General features: G+C 37.9%; 1 pseudogene; it reads left to right on the forward strand.

The window, feature by feature from the left end:
• Window positions 1-766: 766 nt before the first annotated feature.
• Window positions 767-1,845, forward strand: LOC102956341 (annotated as a pseudogene).
• The last annotated feature ends 8,527 nt before the right edge of the window (window positions 1,846-10,372 follow it).

Raw genomic sequence — 10,372 nt, forward strand, 5'->3', positions numbered from 1 at the left:
TATAGGTGTGTTGTTTTTTTTTTAATGTTTCTTAATGTTTATTTATTTTTGAGAGGAGGAGACACAGAATCTGAACCAGTGAGCAGAGCCCGATGCGGGGCTAGGACTCACAGACCACAAGATTATGACCTAAGCTGAAGTCAGATGCTTAACTGACTGAGTCACTCAGGCACCCATCAACTGAAGGTGTTTTTGTTCCTTTTGCCTGGAAACCTCCTCTCCCAGATGTTTATATGGCTCCATTCAGATCCTTGCTCAGAAGTCACCTCTTCAAAGTCCTTTCAGGGTCACTCTATTAAAATTAAACATTATACACTATTCTCCTATGCTGATTAACATTTCTTCATTACCCTTATCACTGCTTAGCATATTATATGTGTATTTGTTTGATGTCTCCCTTACCAACTAGAATAAAACCTCCAAGGGGACAAGGGCTTGCATGCTTTGTGTCCTGCCAAATCCCAAAGCCCTAGAACTATATCTAATGTACAGTAATGTACAATCATATTCGTCAAAGAAATGAATGGTAGTAATAACAGTACCCTAAGGTTAGTACTTATAAGGTTGTTTAGATGGTTAAATTTGATAATACACATATGCCAAAGACTGCTAATTATCTTCTAACGTCAATTCTTCTTTCCTTCTTTCCTAATAGAATCCCCAATTTTTATTTAGTCATATGGTTTCAATCACTCTGAACTAGTGCCATGCCTGGAATCAGACTGCAACCACTGTTGCACCCACCACCTCCTGTTGCCTCTGGACCATGGACCCCACAGTGAACAAGCTTCGGGCCTTGGTGAAAATGTGCAGGCAGGATCTGAGTATTCTGCACACTGAGGAAATGCACTTCCTGCATGAGTGGGTGGAGAGCATGGGGGTAAAATACCACCTGCTATTTATAAAACTACATCAGAAGACAATATCAAAGAAGAAAAAACAGTAAGAAGGAGGAGGAAAACAAAGACAGACAAATCATAAAGTGAGGAAAGTGGTCTAAAAGTTTACAGTGAAGTGTGATTGAACCAGATACTTATGCCCCTCAAGAAATGGGAGATGAAAATGTAGAGATGACTGAGGAAATGATGGATATGGCAAATGATAAAAATGTAGCTGCCATTGATGCCCTAAGTGATGGTGAACTAAAGAAAGCCATTGACTTGTTCACAGATGCTATTAAGCTGAATGCTTGCTTGGGCACTCTGTATGCCAAGAGAGCCAGTGTCTTCATCAAATTACAGAAGCCAAATAAATACTGCCATGCAAGACTGTGACAGAGCTATAGAAATAAATCCTGATTCAGCTCAACCTCACAAGCAACAAGGGAAAGCATAAAGACTTCTAGGCCATTGGGAAGAAGCAGCACATGATCTTGCCCTTGCTTGTAAACTGGATTATGATGAAGATGCTAGTGTAATGAGGAGAGAAATTCAACCGAGGACCCAGAAAACTGCTGGACATCAGAGAAAGTAGGAGAGAAAATGTGAAAAGTGAGAGATCAAAGAAAAAGTAGAAAGGGTTAAGAAGACTTGGAAAGAACATGAGAGAGCCTAGAGGAAAGAAGAAGCCAGAGGACTATCAGGAGCTCAGGATGGCTCTTTCCCAGGTGGCTTTCCTGGGGGGATGCCTGGAATGACAGGGGGCAAGCCTGGAATGTCAGGAATGCCTGGGCTCAGTGAAATTCTTAGTGATCCAGAGGTTCTTGCAGGAATGCAGGATCCAGAAGTTATCATGGCCTTCCAGCATGTGGCCCAGAACCCAGCAAATATATAAAAATATCAGAGCAACCCAAAGGTTATGAATCTCACCAGTAAATTGTCAGCCAAATTTGGAGGTCAAGAATAATGCCCTTCTGACAAATAAAGCCCTTGCTGAAGGATAAGCAACTTAGATCACCTAATGGACGTCACAATAACACAAACCAGCGTACCTCTGGCCTTCTCATGGAGAAAGCTGGGGTGCTGTGAAGATAATCGCTACCCCTCTGCCCAATATGCAACTGAGACATTTTACAGTGGTTTCCCATTGGGGTATTCATTCAGATAATATTTTCCTACTAGGAATGACAAACTTTAAACACTTCTTAAGTCTTAAAAATATTTGAAAACCATTTAAGAGGGTGTGTTAATCCCTACATTTTTCCTTACTAATCATTTCAGTTTTTTTTTTTTTTTCCTCTTTGGCTTAATTGAGCAAGGAAGATATTTCAGTATGGAAGATGTATTGCTTAGTCTGAGTGAAATAAAGGTTTATTAGCAGGAGGCAAATCTCACATTTAAACACATAAAGTTTAAGTTGGTTACTCAGGCATTTTGACTTCTTTTTAAATGTTTTATTTTTAAAACATGATTTATTTGATAAAATCACTGGGACCACCAGTATTGCAGTAGGACCTGGGTAAGGACCAGAAATACTTGACAAGGCAGCAGAAACCTTACTCCTTTTATAGAGCATGCATCCTTGTGCAGATGCATTGAAATATTGCACTGTGGTTAAGGGATAGTTTTTATAGTGCTGCAGTAGAGTTGGATTACTTAGCTGTGTTCTTGTCTGATATAGAAAATGAACATTTCACATCATTTGCACACAAAAAAAGACTCCATTTCCCACCATGCCTTTCAGTTAAGAATGCTCATGTGACTAGTTTCAGCCAATATGGCATAAGCAAAGTTCCACATGAAACTTCTGAGAAGAGATCTTAAAAGAAGTAGGTGAAGAGGAGGAGTTTGTCCCCCTTCTCTTTCTTGGCTGACAGCAATTCAGGCATGATGGCCAGATCTCCAGAAGCTCTAACATCCATCTTGAAGCATGAGATGACCTTCAGAATAGAATTCTACCATGGAGGATCATAAGATACAAAGGGCCTGGGGTTCTGCTACCACAGAGTGACATATTATGTCTAGCCTCTGAACTTCTTGACTGTGAGGAAAAAAGTAGACTTCTTTCATTCTTAACTCATTATTTTGAGATTTTCTGTTTCTTTCAAACAAGAAACAATTTTAACATGTAAGTGACCAAGACAAACTTTGGACTATAAAACCTTAATAAGTATTGTCTTTTAGTTGGTATTACTGTCATTATTTAAAAAAATTTTTTTTAAATGTTTATTTACTTTTGAGAGAGAGACAGAGAGTGAGTGGGTAGGGGGAGAGAGAGAGGGAGACACAGGATCTGAAGCAGGCTCCAGGCTCCGAGCTGTCAGCACAGAGCCCAATGTGGGGCTCGAACTCACGAACCGTGAGATCATGACCTGAGCCAAAGTCAGACACTTAACCGACTGAACCACCCAGGCACCCCTCCTGTCATTATTTTTTTTCCTGTTTCTGTATCTCCTTGTTAACATTGTTGTTATTTTTATATGCTGTATACTGTACCAAATTTTAGGAATATGGGCAAGAATAAAATAGAGCTTTGATTTAAAAGACATTGTGTTTTGGGAAGGGTGAGATAAAATGACAGCACAATGTGAAATGTGCTTTAATGCTTTAATAAAAACATGCTATGGGAACACATAGGAAGGAAAGCATAAGTCTTCCAGGAGGAGTAGAGGCAGATTCATTGCAGAAGACATAAATCTTGAAACAAGATGTAAATATGTATAGCAAACTATCATGAGGACAGAAGGTTGGGGAGGGCAGAACGAAAAGCAAAAGAAATGACTGCATATGGGCTTCCCTATCTGGTGAGCAGGAGTAATTTGGACCTTACCAAAAAAAGTATAGCTGAGACTCTAAGCTTTATTGACTCTAAGAAAGCTGAGACTCTTATCTTATCCAATATTTCATTGCAAATGTGAAGTCACTGTATTAAACAAACAAACAAACATTAGCATCAGTTTGATTGATTACAAGATGGGTTGGTATCTTAGAAAGCAAAGAAGTGATTTCCAGATGGAATGTATATAATCAGGTCTATTAAAAGAAATGACATATCTTTGTTGGGCTTTTTGGGGGATAGAGGTGGAGGAAAGAGGTGGGGAGGTAGCAGGAGAGAATATATAAATGTATAAAATTAGAAAGTTCTTCCAAGGGAAGGATAGCCACTTAAGGTTCTTAAGTCAACAATTTTTAAAGTAGTTTCTAAAAATTAAACTGTAAGTACTCCCTAGTCTGTTCTTTATATTGACAAGCAATAAGGAGCTTAGGATAGTATTCATTTGACTTTATTTTTCAAGGCAATTTTTTTAATAAATTTAAAAATCCTCACCCTAACCTCCACTGTATGTTTTTGTAGTGCAAGTCAGAGGGTAAAGGAAGAAGAACTAAGACAGGAAAACAAGGATAAACAGTTGGGGATTTCCTCCTTAAGACATCTTTACTGCTGCAACCTCAGTGCTTCTGCTGATTCCAAATTTGGACCCTCAGGATTCTTGACATTGTCTGTTTAACCTCCCGAAACTAAGCTGACCTTAAATTTTCTCCTGGAATTTCCTTTTACCTCTAACACTAGATTTAGCATTCATTCACAGCTTCTCTAATACTCACTCTTGATTTTTTATCTTGATACCCTGTCCCACTAGCAAATTATTTTAAAAGTAATTTTTAATATGTCTCAGAGCCAAGTGTACTCTGAAAATGCAATGGAAATCTATTGAAAACTATTAGTTGGTCTATAAAAGTCTGATTTACAGATACTAAATTTCAAGAATGACTGTATAATAAAAACAAAACAAAGTAAACAAAACAAACAAAAATACTCTAAAAGGCAACTGTTAAAGGAATTGATTTCTGGGACTGAAGGGAAGGGAAAATAACATTTGCTTAATATTAACATATTATAATGTATTCTTCACCTCAGCTTCTCTTTGCCACATTTTAAAGCCGCAACCCTTTTTACTGACCATATAATTCAAATCTTTCTTTGGAGAAATATGCAATAGTTGGTAATTGCATGCATTCTAAAGCATCTCATTTTATGCCCCCCAAATGCATGATTTACTTTGAATGATAAATATGGCTATGAAATGGAGTGTTTCCGGCATTCACAGATCAAATGTAACTAGGGAGAAATAACTCAGATGCATCCTGATGTTTTATATTTCCATGCACTAATATTTGCTTCATACCATATGTCACAGTAACACAAGAATGTGATAAAGTAGAACAGCCCAGTGGTTCTCTCTTCCAACATCTGGTCTTCTGAGGAAGTCTAGCACTTTAGAGATTCATATTTAAATCCCCAGATAGGTGGGATAATCAAATGCCTTGGTGAGAGGAAGCAAAGAGAGTACTGGAAAGCCTTCTTCCTATTATCAAATTAGCATCAGTGAATACTGTAATAATCTCAATTGAATTAAACAAATAGACCTAGTAGTCCAGTGGATGCTCCCTGAAAAGCCACACACAATGTCCATTCCCAGAGCAGTAAAGAAAACCAGATGTTAGCTTTTAAAATAGTGGCCATTCGTCAAGCCTTCTGACTCTTTGTTTTGTTCAAAGCAGCTGACCCTGGAGGGACCACAGCTACCTAAGGAACAATGGCAAAATCATCTTCCTAAAGCTGGCATGGCCAGTCTCCACAGAAAAAGATCAAGACCACATCAGCTAAATTGATAGGATTTGTAACACATACTTATCTCTCCAATCCTTTATAAAAAGGGGGGGGGGGATATGCTTTCATATTTCCTACTCCCTTTCAGGAGTAAATTAACTATATTTGTTCTCTTCATTTCCTCACATGCTCCTTGTTCTTCATGTGGGCACAATATGGCCACCATCCCTACCATTTCATGGAAGCTACCCACTGAGTTCCCAAATGGCGACCATATAAGTGAGATTTCACATACCCTTTCATTCTTTATTTTGTATCACCACAACATTTAATATTGTTGGCTGCTCTCTCCTTCTTGGAATATTGTTTACTTCATGAAATGCCAACTCTCTGCTTTTGTAATCACTCTCTTTAAGTCTTTTTATTATTATTATTATTTACTTTTTCTAGACACACACATTTTGATGTTTGGCAAACCTTGATCTTAGGCCTTTTTGTCTGCATCTCTTCCTGGATGATCTATTTCTCTCCCAAAATTCCAGGCCCGAATCATTTGTGTGCTGCGTGTGCTGGTATCCTCATTTGCTCCTCCAGGTCTATTGTCCACTCTTCTCTACCCTGTTCTGTGCTGTGGGAAACTGACCTCTTACGATGTGCATCATCAGTTCTTTGGTTGGTGGTTTACTTTTGTCAAGGAAAATACCAGTAGGAAAGTAGATAGTAGGAGGGGAGAGGTAAGATATTAACATTTTTCTGGCTCCTTCCCTGCCAGGCTCTGGGTTACCAGTGGTTGCATTGCTGTACCAGAGACCATTCCTGTTAGGCAGCTTTCTCCTACAGCTATAGCTCTTGTAGTTTCCAGTAGCTTCTCTTTTCTCTTTCCCCTCAAGCCTAGAGGTGGTAGCAGCTTTCAGTTGTTGCTCATTCCAGAGTACCTCCTCACTCTTGCTGTGTTCCTGAACCCAGCCAATAACTTTGTAGAAAGTTCATTAAGGGCTTTTCTAGTGACCTCTTTCCAATACACCATCTATTTTGATGTCAAAACTCTGACCCACCCTATGAAATTACCTTACTCTCTATCTCAAGTTCATCTTTCTTGCCTGAGATCAACATCCATAACACTGACTACTGTGGCTACTAACAAGCCCATCTGAATTTTGTGGAATATTTAAATACTAACATGAACAGCAATGAACACATCAGCTTCTCCTGCTCTTTGTATATTTCCCTACTCAGCAAATGACATTGCTATTTTCAAAGCTCAGTTTTTCAAGCCAGAACATGGAAGTCACCTTTAACCCCCTCTCTTTCCTTCACTTCTATTTTTCCAGTGAAATACTAAGTTTTACTGAGTCTGCTCTAAATATTTCTTGAACCCAGTCATTTCCCTCATTCTCATTGCTTTTCTGCTAAACTGGACTACCTTCAACTTTTGTCTGCTTGTCCCTATGATACATTTTCCACAGGGAAGCAAGATCTTTCCAAAAGTCAACTTTCATTATGTTGAAATTCTATTTAAAAAGTCCTTAAAATGGACTTTTCCTTTGGATAAAATCTGGGCTCCTTACCATGGTTATGTCCTCACCCACTACCTGATCTATGCAGTGGTATACCATTTATTACACTTTATTGTAAGTTATTTAAATGTTACCTGCCTCCACATTTAGAGTGAAAGTCCATAGGTTAGGTATTAGGATTGAATTGTATTCCTCTAAAATTTGTATGTTGAAGTTCTAATTCCCAGTACCTCAGAATGTGACTTTATTTGGAAATAGGATCATTGAATATATAATTAGTTAAAATGAGTTCATACTGGAGTAGGGTAGGTTTCTAATCCAATATGACTGGTTTCCTTATAAAAAGAGGAATTTGGGGGATCCTGGGTGGCTCAGCTGGTTAATCTGACTCTTGATTTGGCTCAGGTCATGATCTCACAGTTAGTGAGTTCAAGCCCCACATCAGTCTCTGCCCTTACAGTGTGAAACTTCCTTGGGATTCTCTCTCTCCCTCTCTCTCTCTGCCCCTCCCCATTCATGTACACACTCTCTCGCTCTCTCTCTCTCAAAATAAATAAATGAACTTTAAAAAACAAAAGGCAAATTTGGACACAAACATAGACACATGTACAGGCAAGTTGATATAAAGAGACAGGGGGAGATGTCCATCTACAAGCCCAGAAAGGAAGCCTGGAACAGATCCTTCCCTCACAACCATTGGAAGGAATTAATGTGTCAACACCTTTATTTTAGACTTCTAGCCTCCAAAACTATGAGTCTATAAATTTCTTTTGTTTAAGCCACCTAGTTGTGATACTTCTCTAGCAAATGATATAGCAAGGAACATGTCTGTCTTGATTATTGTGGTACCCTAAGTCTCTGACAGTGTCTCAAACATGCACAGTAGGTATTCTATAAATATTTATTGAATAACTTAATGAATTCCTGTAATTACTGTAAAGTAGAATTATATATTGGGCAGGTAGAACAGACCAATTTGATGGAGCTTAATTATTGAAGTATCAAGAATATCTCATTAAAACCTGAACCCAAATTAAAAATTTAAGGAGAATGATTTAGTCAAACCTCGTCACATTCAATATTAATTAATCAAGCAGGAAAATAGAGTAAATTTTCCATCAGAAAAAAAATGCTAAGGATCATTACTCAGCTAGAATAATTTATTTTTAAAATGCCATATCAAAAAATAAAATAAAACAATAAAATACCATATCAGCTTTCCCTTGTTCCATTCATAAGCTGTTTAGATTTTACTTAACTAAATAATAGAGTCATTATTGTCATTTAGGGACTTACACATAGAGGGTGGAAGACTTTGAATGGGTCCTTTGTCATTTTTACTTATATCTCAGGCACCAGGCTAGAAGGGTTATTTAGTTGCTACTTTTTGAGTTTATCTTTTCCTAAGTCAAAGGTGAGAGTTTCAACACCCCCAACAGAGTATTTATGGGCTGAAGTTTGGAAACCCTGTTAAAATTTCATGAATCTGAATCGAATATATTGGTTCATTCAGCTTTCCTTACTGCTCCTAAGGCTCAGATGGTTCAGCTGAGACATGGCCTGTGGATTTCTTAATGAATAGTGAATACTGTAAGTTTATGTATACTCCCCCAAAATCACATCGCTTAACACAATATCACATGTTAAACTTAGCTAATATCTTGAAAATCAGAGCCTCCGTGCCCTTTGGAGTACCACAGGTCAACATGTCACAAATGAAATAATCCTCTTTACTTAAATAAAGACTAGTCATGGTGATAAGTGGTCAATATAATTTGAATTAAATTATATCCTAAATAGTTAAGTCTAGAAAAATCAGCAGCCTAATAAAACTCATTAGTATTGACTTTGTACTTGATGACATCAATGATCTTTCAATTTTTATTCTTCAGGTGTAAAAAGACATACATGACATTCATGTATGTCTTATGAAATGTCATCAAGCTTTTTCCTTCAAAGAATGGATAGTACTTAAATTTAGCCTCTTAATTTTTTTATCTTTATTTTTTAGAGAGAGAGAGAGAGAGAGAGAGAGAGAGAGAGCGCGCGCGCGCGCACATGAGCAGGGACAAGGGAGAGAAAGAGAGAATCCCAAGCAGCGGGAGCCCAATTAGGGGCTCAATCCCACAACCAGATCATGACCTGAGCCAAAATCAAGAGTTGGAAGCTCAACTGACTAAGCCACTCAGACACCCTGAATTTAGCCACTTTAAGTAGCATTTCTTTCTTATTAACTACTATTTTATATACCCACGGCACAAGTCAAGCCGTTAAGTGCATTTGATATTTACCATGTCATACTAAGATAATTCTATAACCCTAGTCAAGTCTTCCATGAAGAGAAACTAAATGATCAGAATCTGGCACTTTCTTTAAATAATGAATCTGTTTGCACCATGTGGCTAGCTCTCAAGCAGAGAAGTCCTCACTCACTAGCATATTCTTGGCCTATATCCAACTCTGTCTCATCAGAAATGGAATTCTTTTTCTTAAAATGTTATTTGAATCACCATTTTCTTGAGTACCCCAGGCCCCTTCTCTGATGAGTGACAATGCTTTTTTGCCATCAAATTTGGCTACTATACCCAGCTATGCACAAGACCCCTCATATGGTATCACTCTTCCTCTAGCCATGCAGATTTCACTCTTAACTTGAGCAATTCAGATCCCTATACCTTATCACACCATCGGTGTGTAGGCAGAGATTTATGTAGTCCAGGAAATGGGAAATAAGATAATAATGAAAGAAGTATAGTTTGCTTTTGTTACTAATCTTGGGCTCCCTTCTCTACATCCATGGACCCTTAGGATCCGGGTTCACAAATTCATGGATATATGTTGATGCCATAATGGTTTCTCCATGGACTCCTACCTGAGTCAGAGTATATAATTTTAGAAAGTTTGTAAGTGTTATAGAATGCTTCTTCCGTCAAAAAATATTTTATAATCTTCTCCCTCTTTTAGCCTTCTATCATCATAGCAATTAGAAGACTGATTAGTACACTGCTGCCTGGGACACAAATTGGGAGATAATTTTCCTTGAAAATCTAGCTTAATCCTTGTTGGAGCCATTAGAAAATTGGTTTTCTATTACTTGCAAATAAATGATTTCTAGAAAGTCATCTAATTCAGTCTTTCATATCAAAGAAACTCTAATCCTATTTTAAGATTTTAAGAGTTAGGGAAAGGAGACAAAGACAGGCAAAGGAGAAGAGCAGAAAAGGAATCTGAATGACTAATTGACAATTTCCTGTGTCTTTGAAACACCAGGGCCAGTTTAACATTTTGCAATATTGTCACATTAAGTATCCTGGTCTCCTCATGATTCAACTGGTGTTTTCAGGTAGCTTATCAAGGTATCCATG

The sequence above is a fragment of the Panthera tigris genome, chromosome B3 (genome assembly GCF_018350195.1).
Source record: "Panthera tigris isolate Pti1 chromosome B3, P.tigris_Pti1_mat1.1, whole genome shotgun sequence".
In the NCBI taxonomy this organism is placed as follows: domain Eukaryota; kingdom Metazoa; phylum Chordata; class Mammalia; order Carnivora; family Felidae; genus Panthera; species Panthera tigris.